The following is a 17,594-nucleotide window of genomic DNA, read 5'->3' as shown; positions in this document are numbered from 1 at the left end:
AAATTAAAACAGGTAAAATAACATTTTATTTAACTGAATATATCCAAAATAGTACTTCAAAACATAATCAATATTAAAATTATTAATAGGCTGTATCACATTATTTTTTCCCTACTAGGTCTTTGAAACCCATTGTGTATTTTTTTTAAGATTTTATTTATTTATTCATGAGAGACAGATAGAGAGAGAGAGAGAGAGAGAGAGTTAGAGACACAGGCAGAGGAAGAAGCAGGCTCCATGCAGGGAGCCTGATATGGGACTTGATCCTGGGTCTCCAGGATCACGCCCTGGGCTGAAGGCGATGCTAAACCGCTGAGCCACCAAGGCTGCTGCCCATTGTGTATTTTATATTAATAGCACATCTCAACCAGGACTTAACACTTTTCAAGTGCTCAACAGCCTTATGTGGCTTGTGACTATTGTACAGGACAGTACAGGTCTAGAATATATGTTTAAGGTAGAATGTAAATGAAGTGGCCTTCTTCTTGGCATCAGTAACAGAGTTGCCAGTTGCCCCAAATCCCCCTAGATATACAACATTCATCTTTTCCAATTTCTTTTTAACATTTTTATTTATTTATTCATGAGAAACACAGATAGGCATAGGCAGAAGGAGAAGTAGGCCCCCTGCAAGAAGCCCAGTGTGGGACTCGATCTCAGGACCCTGGGATCATGACCTGAGCCAAAGGCAGATGCTCAATCACTGAGCCACCAAGGCACCCCTTTCCAATTTCATTACAACACACATATGAGGAAAAGGAAAAATGTAAAATCTTGAATATGAAACTGTGGATAATTTAATCACTAAGATAAAAAGGGGGGGGCGCCTGGGCAGCTCAGTGACTGAGTGTCTACCATTGGCTCAAGTCATGGTCCCAGGGTCCTGGGATGGAGTTCTGCATCAGACTCCCCACAGGGAGCCTGCTTCTTCCTCTGCCTATGTTTCTGCACCTCTCTCTGTGTCTCTTATGAATAAGTAAATAAAATCTTTAAAAAAAAATAGATAAAAAGGAGGGCAAAGTATTTACTGTAAGGGGATCTTTAAAATATCAATTTGAGGGACACCTGGGTTGCTCAGCAGGTTGGGCATCCAACTCTTGATTTTGGCTTGGGTCATGATCTCAGGGTCTTGAGATGAACCCAGCCTCGAGCTCCACACTGAGTCTGGAGCCTGCAAAAGATTTTCCCTTTCAGGAACACCTGGGTGGCTCAGTGGTTGAGCGTCTGCCTTTGGCTCAGCGTGTGATCCTGGGGTCCTGGGATCGAGCCCCACATCAGGCTCCCTGTATGGAGCCTGCTTCTCCCTCTGCCTGTGTCTCTGCCTCTCTCTCTCTCTCTCTCTCTGTGTGTCTCTCATAAATAAATAAAATCTTAAAAAAAAAAAAAGATTATCTCTCTTCCTCTGCCCCTCCCCCCCTGCTTGAGTTGTGCATGCATGTATGCTTTCTCTCTCTCAAAAAAAATAAATATTTGGGGCAGCCCCGGTGGCTCAGCGGTTTAGCGCCGCCTGCAGCCCAGGGTGTGATCCTGGAGACGTGGGATCGAGTCCCACGTCGGGCTCCCTGAATGGAGCCTGCTTCTCCCTCTGCCTGTGTCTCTGCCTCTCTCTCTCTCTCCTGTGTATTCTCATGAATAAATAAATCTTTAAAAAAAATAAATAAATATTTGACAAGGGATGCATAATGTATAAAGATAACCTGCTGGTAGCACAACGCACTGGCCAGTAAAACCGATAGCTCAACACTAAGAGTTTGAAAATACACCCACACAATACTCAAAGCAAAGTACACAGATTGAGTTACAGATTAAATTTAATAAGTGTGTCTCAAGATACACAAGAAGAAACAGAGAGTTAGTGACCGGCAGATTGAAGGCCAATGTAGCAGGAGCAGCATTTCAAGTACAAAGAGGGGCTGAGAGCATTATTGCCAGATACTCCACTCTAGAGGAGAGCAGCATCGTGCTTAGCTTTTGCTGGCTTTCCAATTGTAAGAAACCAAGGCAGAGGAGAGGAATGGCATAAGAGTATGTGGAAAGGCAGGCTCGAGACTGGAGAGAAAAGCTGTAGGAGAGTCAGAGACTCTAAAGGTTAACACATCAGTTGTTTCTTACTAATCTGATATTCCCACACACACACTTTATTTTAGTAAGTGGTCTTTGACTTAGAAACGATCTAGTGAAAAAAAAAAAAAAAAGAAAAAAAAAGAAACGATCTAGTGGCTATAAAATAAGACCCAGGGAAGAAAAAGCATTGTCCTACATTTTAACTTTTGAGAAACTTGCTGGTCTTCTGAATGAAGACACAACACTGGCTGGGGGATGAGGGCTTCTCCTCTAGAGTGGAGTATCTGGCAAGCACAGGAGGATCAGTCGGTATGAGTGACATGAAGCGGCCTCAAGGCCATCATTTGTTCTGGCCTCCCAGAAGCTAGCCCCTTGAGCACAGGGAAAATGTGTGAGACATCACCAAACACAGTATAGGGCACAGGTCACAGATCCACTGCTTGAAATCAGTGCAACAACAAGTGAGTTAAACTAGAGAGAAGAGCAAGGAGAGGTCTGGAGCCATTTGGTTTCAGCAGCAACTAAGTTATTGGCTTAAAGGGTAAGAGGATAAATCTTAAACCTGAGAGGTTAAGTCTATGATGACTGGTGCCCATAATGACAGGGAAATTCCAAATTGCCCCTCTGCTTCTTTACCCCACTATCTCCAACAGAGAATTAGAAGACTCCGGAATAATGAAAAGATCAGCCAGGGGAAAAGGCCATGCAGCCCAGTCAGAAATAAACTTCCACGAGAAGAAAACAACTTTCCAAAATGGAAAGAGGAGAAAGAGTATCCATCTTCCTAAGAGCTGACTCTGTCTTTCCAAGGCATATGCCTAAAAGGGTGGAGCCAAGTCTCAAATTTTGATCAGGAGGCCAGAGCATCTGAAAATAGTGGTGTTCTTAACAGAATATCATGAAATATTGAGATAGAGTATAAAAAATGTTTAATACATAGTAGCAGGAGCCTAGAACTTAGAACAAACAATGCACAACACATGATATAGCTTTTTAAACAAGCCAGAGTCAAACAGCTTTAAAGTTAACACAAAGATTAAAAACAAAGTGCACATCTCTCGCAAGGACAGAGTACAAAAGATAAAAGAGATAAGTAAATATTGTAGTCACTGTTTAAAAGAATCAATGTGAAAAGCACATTTAGACACTAAAGGAGACAAGCCAGGAAGGGTCAGAAGATTAACTGACTTCTTAATTCAAATGGTGCCCGAAAGCAGTTGCACTTCCAATTTCTAACTGGTTAGAGGCCTTACAAAACAATTTATAAAATCAGTTTACCAACTTAAGTGTTGGTTTGAGGATGTCATCCAGTAAGATACTGAAGGTAAACAGAAACTTTTACTACACACTCTAGCAAAATCAGAAATAGAATTTTAAGTGATTAAAGACTCAGTTCAGGATGTTTGCTGGATGAAGTCAGAACAGGGTATCAGTAGAAAGACATGACCACTTCAAAATTTCTATGCTTGAAAATCATGTTTTTAAGGCTCAGCGTATGACGTAGTGCAGAATACAAATTGTACCCAGAATTTCAAAGTCTATAGCAGTTTTAAAAAGGAGAAGGAGGGGGCTGAAATCCAACCAAGCCAAAGAGATCTGGAGCATTAGGCAATTTTTCTAGAAGATGACACTCTGCCATGATGCAACTGCCTGCAATTATGAATGTCTTTGTACAGCTAAGTTTGAGTGAAGATTTCATGTTCCTGCTACTTGGATAAACAGAAAATAAGCAGCCTCTCAAAGTTCATCCATCTGCAAAAGAATTTTTAAAAAAGGGAACATGGAAAGCTGAGTAATTTGAGCTATTTTGCTCATTTACACAAATATCTACAAAATTCTTGTGACTCTGTAACTCTAATACCACCAGCTGAGAGACAGATCTTAAAAGAGACAGAAATTAGTAGGCCTGGTTTGTGTCTCCCAGAAGAACTTACTTAATAGGTCGACAGCAGTCAATTATACTAATGTGTCAAAAAGAACTAATGTGCTTAATATAGCATCATAAAATTTTAGAATCAGAAGAGACCTTAGCAATCTAGTTCAACTTCCTCATTTTACCACTGAGGAAATGGACTCTAAAAAGTGAAATCACTTGTTAAGGTCCCAGTTACTTAACAGTCTAAGACATAAAACCTCAATCTCCAGATTAAAGACTCCTGACCCTAAAAGTGTGCTGATGAATAAAAGTTTCTGAGCTGTTATATACAGCAGTGAGAGGAGTCAATCCCCAGGCAAGTTAAAATTGGTGTCCCTTTCTAATCTTCACAAAGGAATAAAAGTAAGTATACTGTCTCTTCCCCTTAAACAGTCAGACACTGCCGGTACTTAAAGCAAATACATACCAGATGTTTGTTCTGAACAAGAAAAGAGTACAAAGATAATTCACAAAACAGCTACTTACTTGGTTTTCTTTTCCTCTTTATAAAATCTCTCGTTTTTACTCAGCAAATAAGCAAATTTAATATTTGCTATATAGGTCTTCAGATCCAATGGGAAAGAGAAAAATCACTTTTCTATTTTTCACAGTACTAAAGGATACCTGGCTATTTCAAGAGAAAATACCACTCTACTCATTTCCTCACAAGTCTCTAAGATGCTTTTCTGTACAATCACCCTGGATACTATAAACAGAGACTAGGAAATGGTTTCATTTGGATCTTAATACCCAGCTTCATTGTTGGTTATTTTTTTCCTGCTTAGGTAATCTTCCACACAGACACAGAGCAGGTCCTATCAGACCTTAGAAAGAAAAACTCCAACTTGGGGCGCCAGGCTGGCTCAGTCTGTAGGGCATGCAACTCTTGATCTCCAGGTTGTGGGTTCAAGTCCCATGTTGGGTATAGACATTACTTAAAAATAAAATCTTAAAAAAAAAAAAAAAAAGGGGGGGGATCCCTGGGTGGCGCAGCGGTTTAGCGCCTGCCTTTGGCCCAGGGCGCGATCCTGGAGACCCGGGATCGAATCCCACGTCGGGCTCCCGGTGCATGGAGCCTGCTTCTCCCTCTGCCTATGTCTCTGCCTCTCCCTCTCTCTCTCTCTCTGTGACTATCATAAATAAATAAAAATTTAAAAAAATTAAAAAAAAAAAAGCCAACCTTACCTTTAGTTAAACCCTGGGAAATAAAACTCACAAACATACAAAAGAGCCTGAAATTTGGCAAGGCACAAGTTCTGACATGAGGAACAGAAGATGCTTTTCCATGCTGAATTTAACTCCTCATAAATTACAAGTTCTTCAGTGACAACTGTTCATTAAAAGTGTGCCCTTTAATAATGGCAAGGCACTCCTACTCAAACTAACATTCGAAAACATGGCCAGGAAGAAAGATTTTAATTTCCCGTACTGGTAGAAGTGGGTTTTTCCCTATTCTGACTTAAATGAAAAGAAAACTAAGCGGAACCTAACTTTCTAAGCAACGGGCAGCCAGGAAGACCCCAGGGACTAAATGGAAGGTGAGGAAGAATTCTAATGTTTACTGAGTTTTATGCACATTGCCTCATTTAATCAACATGGCAACTACGCAAAGTAGCTATTATCCCCAATTTACAGAAGAGAACACTGAGCTCCAAAAGGTGAAGCAGTCTATAGGAGGTCTTCCATTAATTAACAGAGCCAGGATCTGCTGCCAGGCAAAGGACTGACTTCCATTACTAGCCCTGCATCCCCCTCCCAAGAGCAGAAGGTATGTCTGTTTTACTCAACTTTGTATCTCCAACATCCGCACAGGTGCCTCCCTAAGGTAGGTACGCAATAAATGCCTGATAGATGTATAAATTAAAAGGTAATTGGTAAACTCAACAACAACAAAAAACAGCTTAACAGTGGGCAAAGGATGGGCAGCCTGGGTGGCTGAGCGGTTCGGCGTTTGCCTTCAGCCCAGGGCACAATCCTGGAGTCCCGGGATCCAGTCCCACGTCGGGCTCCCTGCATGGAGCCTGCTTCTCCCTCTGCCTGTGTCTCTGCGCCTCCCCCCCTCTATCATAAATAAATAAATCAATCAAATAAGACAGAGACAGGCAGAGAACACAATGTGTTCTGCACATTGCTTTTACACTTAATATTCTTAAGGTCAAAATAAAAGATGATTGGTATATTCTCCAAAGAAGCTATACAAATGCCCAATAAGCACGTGAAAAGATCTTTAACATCACTAGCCATGAGGCAGATGCAAATCAAAATTACCATGAGAGGGACACCTGGGTGGCTCAACAGTTGAGCATCTGCCTCTGGCTCAGGGCATGATCCCAGGCAGGGGATCGATTCCCACATCTAGCTCCCTGCAAGGAGCCTGCTTCTCCCTCTGCCTAGGTCTCTGCCTCTCTCTGTGTGTCTCTTGTGAATAAATAAATAAAACCTTAAAAAAAATTACAATAAGATACCACATTTGATCCTTGCTTGGATGAATGTAATTTAAAAACATAATAAATTGGCAAGGATGTGGAAAAAATGGAACCTCATTCATTGATGATAGTACGACCACTTTAGGAAACAGTTGTGTGGTTCCTTACAAGGCAGAGCTCCCATATAAACCAGCAATTCCACTTCTAGGTATATACCCAAGATAAATGAAAACTTAAGTCCACTCATAAACACAAATGTTCATAATAGCGTTACTTGCAATAGGCAAAAAGTGCAGCAACCCAAATGTCCATCAGCTGATGAACAAAAAGTGGTATACCAATGCAATGGAATATGATTTAACCCTAAAAAAGATAAAGTATTGATACATGATGCTACAACACAGATGAACTCTGAAAACATTTTGCAGGTGAAGTCATCCATACTGCATGATTCCATTTATGTGAAATGCCTAGAATAGGCAAGTCTAGAGAAACACAGAGTAGGGCTGGGAATATAGGGTTTCCTCTTGGTGTGAAAAAAATATACTAAAATCGCTGGTGGTGGTGGTTGCACAACTCTGCATGAAAAAGATAGTTTACCCAGCAGTTTTTCCTGTTTACCACCTACAAGTATTGGTATATGGTATTTTTGGTCAAATAACAGAAAAAAAAGACTTGCAGAAAACTCAGTGATTAAAATGCTAGATGGGATACCTGGGTGGCTCAGCGGTTGAGTGTTAAGTCTTCGGCTCAGGGCATGATCCTGGGATCCGGGACTGAGTCCTACATCGGGCTCCCTGCAGGGAACCTGCTTCTCCCTCTGCCTGTGTCCCTGTGTCTCTCCCTCTCTCTCTCTCTTTTTCTCTCTCATGAATAAATAAATAAATCTTTAAAAAAAATAAAATGCTAGAGACCAGTGGGATGAACTCATCAGGGCAGGGAAGCCTCTCCTTGATGTAAACCCAAACTTCTTAATTTCCTGTGACTTGCCCTCAAAATACAGAGCAGTAGACTATCCACTATTATCTCAACATGCTACTTTTATGCCTCATTATCTTTGCTCAATCTGGCCTAGAATGTTTTACCTAAACTATCCCTGCCTCGGGGCACCTGGGTGGCTCAGCTGGCTAAACATCTGCCTTCCGCCCAGGTCATGATCCTGAGGTCATGGGATGGAGCCCCACGATGGGCTCCCTACTCAGTGGGGAGCCTGCTTCTCCCTTTCCTGTTCCTCCTGCTTGTGCTCTCTCTCACTCACTCTCTCTGTCAAATAAATAAATAAAATCTTTTAAAAATTAAAATATAAACTATCCCTGCCTCAACACCCTAGATTTCCATCAATACCAAACACAAGAAAAGAAAAAAGAAAAACAAAACAAAACAAAACAAAAACAAGTGCTAATTCCTACTTGGGAAGCATTCCTGAATCCCCTCCCATATTCACACTCCCAACACTAATGAAGTGATCACCTTCCAGGGTCTCATCCCACTTACTCACTGTAGCTGTCTTACCTTGTGAGAGACAGAGCTCCTTATACCTAGAAGAGTCTTCAGAACACAAGAGATATTTGATAAACTGGCATTTCTGGGGCTTTCTCCCACCCCACCTTTCTATTGGTTACATTCACCTGAAAAGCTTTTCTATAAACTTAACTATGTACAAAACAGGCAACCACTGTATGATACAGGACTGGCCCTTCCTTTGTCTTCATGTTCCTAGGCCAATTTGGCATTTGAAAGCACTGATTTCCTCTGCACTATGGTTACCACCTGACAAGGTTACCTAGAGCTCTCCAGTTCAACAAACCTGAATCCCTTCCATTAATACAGCAACCTCACAGGATGGACCGGGCAAGTGTCACCCCCACTTCACAGAACAACAAGCAGAGAGAGTTTAAACAACTTGCCCAGTCGAGGCTAAAGCAAATCCAGAATTCAAACTTCTGATAGTTCTTATATAATTCTGACTCCTCATGCTGATTTATTGAGAGTCCAGTGAAAATATTACACTTTTAATTACTTAAAAATATTAATATAAATTCAGACTTTTAAAAAAGTATTTAAAACACTGAAATGCTTTTCCCTGGGCAGTAAGATTATGGCTAACTTGCCTTTTTCTGTGTTTTTGTATATGTTTGTTTTACACGTTATGCCTTGAACCTACATAAGACAACTGATATATATTTAATGAAACATAAGGGTCACTGTCAAACCAGTATATAAGGAAAAAAACACCTGTGAACCCCCAAAAATGATCACTTCACTGGAAACATTTTCTAAAATCTAAATTTGAAACTAGATTCTCCATGTAACAACCTAAGTAAGCCATATATATATGCCTTAAAACAGAAATCAGTAATATGGCTTCAAGATAACAGTTTTTTCTAGTCACCCATGTGTGAAGGAAACTTAGTGATAATAGTTTTCTTTCACTTAGGCCATAAAAAAACATTACCATGCCTACAAAACTCATTTATTCTACAGTCTGGAAAAGAACAGTCTAATAGAATCCCTCCTGCCTTAAGGTATTAGAACATAACATCTCCAATACGAAATTACTCTTAGGAGTAAATCAGTTAAAGAGAGAAGGCAGGAGGTCAAATGATTTGATTACAAGATTTTTAGAAAAATATCCCTAATATCTCTTACCTTTCCTGAGAAGAGAGGGGAAAACAAATGCCAAGTATTTCAGTGCACTACACGACTAGGATCTGTAGAATCTGTGGGGGGGGGGGGGGGGGGAATCTCATTATAGTTGCCATTCCTTTATATACCAAACCCAAATTTCGGATGATTTGTACGCCCTGATCATCTGGATCTTCAGGCCTTTAACTCCAGAGAAGATACAATAAATCAAGGACTCAGCAATTTTAAGTGTGAAAAATGGGCAGAGTTCATATGGTGACCTGATCCAAGCTATATTTAGACGTAAGTAAAGGAGAATACAAATATCAAACTACTTAATTCAAGTCTCAACTGTATTAGACCTTATGGTCATGTAAAAATATTAGGGCAGGATAATGTACTCTCATTAGGATCCCTGAGAAGAGGTAGAGGAGAATACGTTTCTCCAGAGAAAGATACCAAGGAGAGTTCCTAACAGGGATTCTGTAATAGGACTACTTCCTCTTTCCAAAGATTTTACAAAGCATACTTCTAAGATTTTGTTGCTGAACAAAAGACAAACAATTAGAAAACAGACCCACCCATTGAGTTAGTGCTAGTGGAATCTGTCCTGGAAGTGCCAGATGGAGGTTGAGGGGAAAAAAGGGCTCTTTACTACTTGTGGCCAAGATTCCTTGCTACTTGGTGCCAGGACCAGGATATTAACCCAGACGTCCTAGCCAAATCCAAGTTTGGTTAATTATTATCTGCCAACTTAAAAAAAAAAAAAAAAGCCTCTGTTCTGATTGAAACCTGAAGAGGTCGCTCTTACTTGGAATTCTTGTATAGTACCATCAGTCAGTACGTTTTCCCTTAAAAGAGCATTGTAACTGAAATGCCGATTTAAAGCATATGGATTCTCTGAGTTCCATCTACATGGGAAGCATACACTACATATATTAAAAATATGTAAGATGCTGTAATAAGTCTAAAGCCTCCCTAAACAGTTATCTAAAAAATTCATATCCTGGGCAATACTGACAATGCTTTCCAATTAAAATTGAACAGACTTAAATGAAGGTTTATATTAAACAGAGATTTTGAACCCTGAAACTATTAAGACTAAAAAGGAAGGCTTTGCTGCCAGGAGCACAATTCCAGAAAAAACCTATATATGCAAATGTCAGTTACAAGGCCTCCCAGGGTTGAGCAAAGATCCTGCATACAAATAGAGTATACACTCAAGTCTGAGCATCAAGTACTGGTCTGGCTTTTCTGCCAGCCACTTAAGGCACCATTGCCAACATACTCTGCACATTGCTGAAGGTACCATAAAGTAGGGTTCAATTTCCAGCTCTGTATTCACTAGCTATGTGGCCTTCTGGGCAAGTTAGTAAAATTCTTTGAGCCTCCGGTCCCTCAATATTTAACTTTTTCTTCAACAAAGTCAATAATGTTACTATTCTATATCTTTCACTATTTTAAAAATATTTTAAGACATATTTTAAGGACTACAATCTATATAGCCTTAAACTATCTGCGCCCTCCCAGACTCCCACCTCAGGATCTTTGTACTTGCTGTTTCCTCTTCTACTATGCCCTTCCCCAGGGATCTACATTCCCTCACTTTCTCTAGATCTTTACTCAGGTCACATTCTCAGCAACCCTATCTAAAATATCTTGCCACCCTATCTAAAATATCTATTACCCTAACTCTTGCCCCCAAAAGGGCATATTCCCCTTTCTGTGACTTATTATTTTTTTCATACCATGTATATATCATGTCCAATATACAATAAATGTTATCAATATGGTTATTGTAGGGATGCCTGGTTGGCTCAGCAGTTGAGTGTCTGCCTTCAGCCCAGGGTGTGATCCTGGAGTCCCACATCGGGCTCCCTGCATTGAGCCTGCTTCTCTCTTTGCCTATGTCTCTGCCTCTCATGAATTAGAAAAGAAGAAAAAAAAGAAAAAAGAAAGAAAAGAAAAAAAGAAAGAAAAGAAAGAAAAGAAAAGAAAAGAAAAGAAAAGAAAAGAAAAGAAAAGAAAAGAAAAGAAAAAAGCCAGAGGTTATTGTATTCCTCCCCTACTTGAAGGGGGGGGGGGGGGGAGTCTAAAAGAACAAAGATTTCAGTTTTATTCATTGCTATACCATCAGCACCCAGAACAGCACCTGGCACACAGCCATGTTTAATAAATATTTGTTGAGTGAATACCAAAGGAAACTTAATACAGCTCACAGAGAGGTACACCATAGCCCCACCTGCTGCCTTTGGGGAGAATACCACAACACTTTGAAAATAATGTAAAGAACTATCAGCTTGTAACTAAACTACTCATCAACAACACTGTCCACTCTTCATATATGAAAAAAAACAACACTGGACCTCACACCTCATCTGTACAATAAAGAGAATTAAAAAGCTGATAATTGGGATAAAGTGGAAAATTACAGAGGGTAAAAGTCTCACTTTAAACACTGAACAAAACTTCCTTTTAATGTTAAGAAATATTAAGCCATCTCCATGTAACTTTACTACCCAACTCTGTTTTCTTTAGCTTCGACCTCTATAAAACCAATCTTAAGACTTACAGACCTCATATTTGCAATCAACTAAATAACATTTACCAAATTAAGTGACATACAAGAGGTGCCTAGCTGGCTCAGTCAGTGAAGCATGCAACTCTCGATCTCACAGTTATGAGTTCGAGCTCCACACTTGATGTAGATTGCTTTTTAAAAAATTTTTTAAAAATGAAAAAGTGAAAAAGTGAAAGGTCCTTACTATATACATTCCCAGAATGAAAAAAATGTGTGTGTATAGCCAGAAATATATGAAATATATCTGCAAATAAGAACACTAGGTGACCAGTAAGTGAAAAATTCAAAGATGCCTACCTTTGTAGGGAATACAAGAGGACCAGTTCATCTCTTATTAACCATCCATTGGGTTTAGAATCTCAACAGAGACTACTTAAAAGCAAGGGCCAAACATTACTGAGGTAAGTTCACATGTATTCATGTATGAGTCACATGGGCTGCAGCAGATACAATGTAAGACACTGGGTACAAAAAATTTTTAAGTAAAAAGGGCAATTTTTTTAGTAGGTAAGAATTCTAAACTCCTAGAGAGTAGAAACCAGATCAGCTTATGTTGTGCTCAAGCGCAACAGGAGCTTAAGCAATTCTTGAAAAGATAGGGAAGGGCATGATCTTTATCTTCAGACAAAACCTACAAGGGATCCCACCCAATTTCAGCTTTTTTACTCCTTTGAATGAGGGGGCCTAAGATGTACTTAACCACTTTCTCTGGACCTCAAAAACCCAGCACCAGCTGTTTGTAGCGATCACCTACTTCCTTTGGCTTAATAAAAGCCAGCCTTGCTCCTTGCCAGGGATTCGCTACACTAATCTAATAACTAAACACCTGGAGTCAATGCCTGAGCTCAAATCCTGACACCACCACTTAAGTTGTATGACCCTGGGCAAGGTACTTGACCTTTCTTTTTTTTTTTTTTAATTTTTATTTATTTATGATAGAGAGAGAGAGAGAGAGAGGCAGAGACACAGGCAGAGGGAGAAGCAGGCTCCATGCACCAGGAGCCCGACATGGGATTCGATCCCGGGTCTCCAGGATCGCGCCCTGGGCCAAAGGCAGGCGCCAAACTGCTGCGCCACCCAGGGATCCCGGTACTTGACCTTTCAATGCCTCCTCTGTAAAATGGGGATAATGATAGCACCTTCATTGGGTGAGATGATTAATGAGATAAAACATAAAAAATTTGCCCAAAGCCTGACCAAAGGAAGCCCTCAATAAAGGTTGTTATTATTTCCAGAGAAAAAAATGCCCCAAGGCTGAGGAGCAACATAACTGAGGATTTTTGCAAAAGGTTATCATTAAACTCAAAAGTTAAACACATTTGTTCTCCTGACTTGAGGATACCACAGGTTATAAATAGTAATGATAATAAAATTGTAACACCAACCAGAATCATAACCACAACAGCAGCCACGCTAATACTGAGCTCTTACTGGCTAGGTTAGCACTGTCCTAACCTAAAACAGGAAGAAGGCAAGGTTGCTTTAAAAAAAAAAAAAAATCCAATGTCCTCTACCCTCCCTTTTTTTTTTTTTTTTTTTAAGATTGATTTTATTTATTCATGAGAGACCCAGAAAGAGAGAGGCAGAGACACAGGCAGAGGGAGAAGCAGGCCCCATGCAGGGAGCCCCACGCAGGACTCAATTCCGGGACCCCAGGATCACGCCCTGGGCTGAAGGCAGATGCTCAACCGCTGAGCCACCCGGGCGTCCCTACCATCCCTTTTAAATATGGTAACTGGTGGCCAAGTTTTGCTAAAAACAGGTATGTAGAAGATTACAGACTCGACGTGTAATTTCTTCATACCAAAGAGGTGGGGCTGTGAAGGGAGGAGGGGGTGGTGCTCGGTTCCTGCCAGATGGAAAAGCCACACGAAGTGGAGAAACAGCCCAGTTCAGGGTTTATCCCCAAATCAAAATCAGATTTCTGAGGCACAGGATCTCCACATTAACGGAATCAGAAGCCTCTGCTTTTAAAATAACCTCTAAACAAGTGTCATCTGTCTTCCGAGCCAATCCGCTGCCAAGGGAGAAGGCTCGGGTTACGGGCAGCGAGCGGTGGTATTTCAGAAATCCTGCCGAGCTCTTGTCATCCACCTCCTCCGAGACCCAGAGAGCCCTGGAGGAGGGGGACAAAGCCGCGGCCAGGCCAGGCAGGAGGCCACGGGGCCAGCCCGCCGAGCGGCGCACACGCCGAGGCCACGGCCGGGCGCCCTCCATTCCGGCTCGCGGGCACCGGGTGGCAGGGCCCAAGGGACGCTCGGGACACCGGGCGGCCGCGCCGGGGGGCAACAGGTCCCGCCGGGGCTCGGGCCGCTCGGGCTCCGCGGGCTCCGCCGCTCCGGCCCCGGCCCCGGCGCTGCGCCCCGGCCGAGGGGAGCCGAGCCGGAGCCCGCGAGGGAGCGACGCCTGGGGCGGCGCAGGGGCAAGGAGTCCAAGCTCCATCTTGAGGCGGACGGAGGAAGGGAAGGCCGGGCTCGGCGCTGCCAGGGCCAGCCACTGTCCCGGCCCCGGGGGCGCCACCCCGGGGACCCCTGGCCTCCGGGGCCACCCGCTCGGGCTGCTCGGGCCCCCTCGGGAGCGGCACCGCGCGCGGCCCCCGCGGCCCTCCGCCCGCCGGCCCGGCCCCCACCCCGCCCGAGCCCGGCCCGGCCCGGCGCAAGGGAAGGGGAGGAGGGCACCGGGAAGGGGACAGGGCCCGCGCCGCGCCCCGCTCACCTTCGCCTCGGCCGCCGCCGGTCGCCGCCACCTGCCCCACTGCAGCAGCAGCAGCAGCAGCAGCAGCCGCGCGGCCGCCGCCCGCCGCCTCCCGCCTCCCGGCTCGTCGGCTCGGGGCGGGGGAGAGCGTGACGCGCCGCCGCCGCGGGGCCGGGCGGGTGCGCGCCGCCAGGAGAAGACGCCGTGGCGGCTCCTCCCCGCGCGCTCGGCCGCCCTGCGCCGGAGGCCGGCGCCCGAGCCCCGCGCCCGCGCCCGCGCCCCGCGCCCCGCGCCGCTCCGGCCCCCGCCCCCGCCCCAGCCCCCGGCCAGGCCCGGCCCGGCCCGACTCCGGCCGGAACCCGGCCCCGCCGCGTCTTTGTCTGCGCCCGCCGAGCAGCCCTCGGAGCCCCGCGAGCACCGGGTGGGAGGGCGCCGCGAGGGGAGCCCCGGGGGCCTGGCTGTGCGGCTTCTCTTCGTTTCGGTTAGTTGCGCATTTTCTGCAAGTGTTCCCGGAATGGGCAGGTCACACCCCAGAGCTGCATTCAGTCCTGACCACAGCCCACCAGCCTGATTTTTTTTTTTTCTTTTTTCTTTTTCCCCAGACCCAGGGTGAGAAATCCTTGGACGCAGACGAGGAGGAGCTGCCTACAGCAGGTTAAGTTTGGGGAACGTTGTCTCTGCTTTCCTCCCCCTCCGGGGAAAGACTCGGAGCGCACAACCCCTGGGAAAACCTGAAAGCAAGTGCAGCTTGAGAAGGACCATCTCTGCAGCCGCCTTTCCTCCAGGGAAAGACCGGGGGTTTAAAATCCCCTGAAACGAGCCCAGCCCTTGCTCCATTGGCTTGAGAAAAGCCTCTTTTATTCTCCCCAGCCGCTTGGACGAAAGCCCTGGTTGGTGTCCCTTCCTCCCTCCTCCCCGCGGGCATCTCCTTTAAAAGCTTTTGAAAGGGCCCGGAGAGGAGGCAGCCACAGCCGGCCCGGGCCGCCGCCGCCACCGCCGCCACCGCCGCCGCGGGCGACCCGCATTGCACTCTCACGGCCCATGGCAACCCCAGAAGCTTTGCAGCTCCTGGGAGGAATTTGCAGCTGTCAGGGAAGCCCAGGGTTTTGCTGCGACTCCGAGGTAGATAAGGGGCCCCCTGGGCTTCCTCCTCCTGCGGGGTAGAAGAGAATAATCAGGAAGGCGACCCCTTTGCTGACCTTTATTCAAAGCCCTGTGCTGCTGGACCAACAAGCTCGCACAGAGCAAAAGGAGGGAACTGTGTTGGAAATGGCCGAAGTTCTGAATAAAGTGAATTTACCTGCTGGCCCCTCCCCTTGATTCACGTTTTAAATCACGAAAATTATATTTCTGAATTCAACACTTCCCTAATTTGCAAGCCGCGAGGTCACAGTGGTGGGGGGCACCCCTGAAATCCAGTATCCATATTCCTAATCAGAAAGACTCACTTCCCTCATCCAAACACTTCAGCTCTAATAAGCAACCTATATAATCATAGATGTCCTAAAATGAGGTCACCGCTAATGGTGGGGTGCAACGTTTAATGCTTCTGTTTTTATCTTTTCTCCTCTACTCATTCTGCTGAGCCTGTCTTTATTTTTAAATGCTGATAGTTTGTTCATTATAGAGTTTTTTGCATTAATTTCTATGTTTTAATATTGCATTAAAATAATTATTTCTCTAGTGTGTTTTTAGCACCCCTTTAAATTTTGTGATGAAGGCCTGTCCGCCATCCGGCCTGAACATTGACTGCTCAGTCCCACAGAGTGGCCAGTGTTAAGATTGAAAAACATGCTTAGGCCTACCTCAAAATAAGCTCTCACATCCCATTTTTAGACTTAGCCACAGAGCATTTTAAAATGTGTGTCTTCTGTAAAAAGTATTAGAACAGCTCAATTGACAAGACTTTGGAAAATGGAAAGAGGTAGCAGAAGTAGAAAGCCAGATAGATAGGGCCGGTCTCCCAGATCTTCATTTTACAAAGTGAGGATGTTGGTAAATACCTACAGGGTTTTTTGTTCATTTTCCGGACCAAAAAATAAAGGTGTAAAATATTTTTTAAGGACATAGTAGTCTCGGGGATCCCTGGGTGGCTCAGCAGTTTAGCGCCTGCCTTTGGCCCAGGGCGTGATCCTGGAGTCCCGGGATCGAGTCCCACATCGGGCTCCCTGCGTGGAGCCTGCTTCTCCCTCTGCCTGTGTCTCTCTCTGTGTGAGTCTCTCATGAATAAATAAATTTTTAAAATATTTAAAAAATATATAGTAGTCTCTGGGAAAGATGGGATGGGGAAGGTGGGCAGAACAATGTTGCTTTTCACCAAAAACCCTGATATACTTTATTTTTTAAAACTATGTGCATGCATTACTTTGATTCCTGCCACCCCCTTCTCAAAAAAGTATCAAGATCCTCAAATAAAATGAGTAAAGAATACTCTCTGCAAATAAGACAAAAATCAGAGAGGGAGACAAACCCTAAGAGACTATTAATTGTAGGAAACAAGCTCAGGGTTGCTGGAGGGGCGGTGGGTGGAGGACGGTGTAACTGGGTGATGAGCATTAAGAAGGGCAGGTGATGTAATGAGCACTGGGTGTGATATGCGACTGATGAATAACTGAATTCTACATCTGAAACTAATGATACACTATTTAAATAAAATAAAATTTTTAAAAATTCTCTGCAAGGTGATAGATGTTTGTGGCTTGTTTCTATACAGCTGTTTAGCATTCTTTTTTCTGCCAGTTTTTCACAGTACTGCAGGTTTATTATTGTATTACCTGTCTTACTCCACCTCTACTGGAATGTAAGTTGCAAGAGAGTAAGGATCATTAGCACTTTTTTTAAAGATTTTATTTATTTATTTATTCATGAGAGACAGAGAGAGGCAGAGACACAGGCAGAGGGAGAGGTAGGCTCCCTATAGGGAGCCTGATATGGGACTGGATCCCAGGACCCCAGGATCACCCCCTGAGCAGATGCTTAGCCACTGAGCCACCCAGGTGTCCCTGATCATTGACTCATTAATTGCTCTAGCTGCATCCGCAGAATAATGCTTGATCCATAGTAGATTATTAAAAAGGATGGGAGCCTGTGTTGGGCTCCCTGGTCAGTAGGGAATCTGTTTCTCCTTCTCCCTCTTTCCCCCGCCTCATGCTCCCTCTCACACACTCTCTCTCTCAAATGAATAAATAAAATCTTTAAGAAAAATAAAAAAAGATGGAGTGTAAGGGTTCAGGTTCTAAATAACTGGGGGCTTTTCCTCTGTATTTTCTCTTTTTAAAGAAAACAATAA

The 17,594-nt window shown here is 43.9% G+C and overlaps 1 protein-coding gene and 1 long non-coding RNA gene across 18 annotated transcripts in view; one reads left to right on the top strand and one right to left on the bottom strand.

The window, feature by feature from the left end:
- CLIP1 (CAP-Gly domain containing linker protein 1) overlaps positions 1–14,469 on the bottom strand; it is a 123,943-nt gene extending 109,474 nt beyond the window's left edge. For 14 of the 17 annotated variants that reach the window (XR_007406128.1, XM_049101725.1, XM_025473794.3 and 11 more), the window contains exon 1: positions 14,327–14,469. The gene's annotated coding sequence lies outside the window, so the exon portion shown is untranslated. Of the gene's footprint in view, positions 1–4,465; positions 4,668–9,054; positions 9,126–14,326 lie in introns of those variants that run through there. The other 3 variants (XM_049101728.1, XM_049101726.1, XM_049101731.1) reach the window with 3 other exon arrangements.
- A 138-nt stretch (positions 14,470–14,607) lies between these two features.
- On the top strand, positions 14,608–16,978 carry LOC112676492 (uncharacterized). Its single transcript, XR_007406130.1, has 2 exons — positions 14,608–14,786; positions 14,908–16,978. It is a non-coding gene; the product is annotated as an uncharacterized LOC112676492 (long non-coding RNA).
- Positions 16,979–17,594: the final 616 nt, after the last annotated feature.

This window comes from Canis lupus, chromosome 26 (genome assembly GCF_003254725.2).
Source record: "Canis lupus dingo isolate Sandy chromosome 26, ASM325472v2, whole genome shotgun sequence".
Classification (NCBI taxonomy): Eukaryota; Metazoa; Chordata; class Mammalia; order Carnivora; family Canidae; genus Canis; species Canis lupus.
The sequence above is the reverse complement of the archived record's forward strand: the minus strand, read 5'-3'. Positions and strand labels throughout refer to the sequence as shown.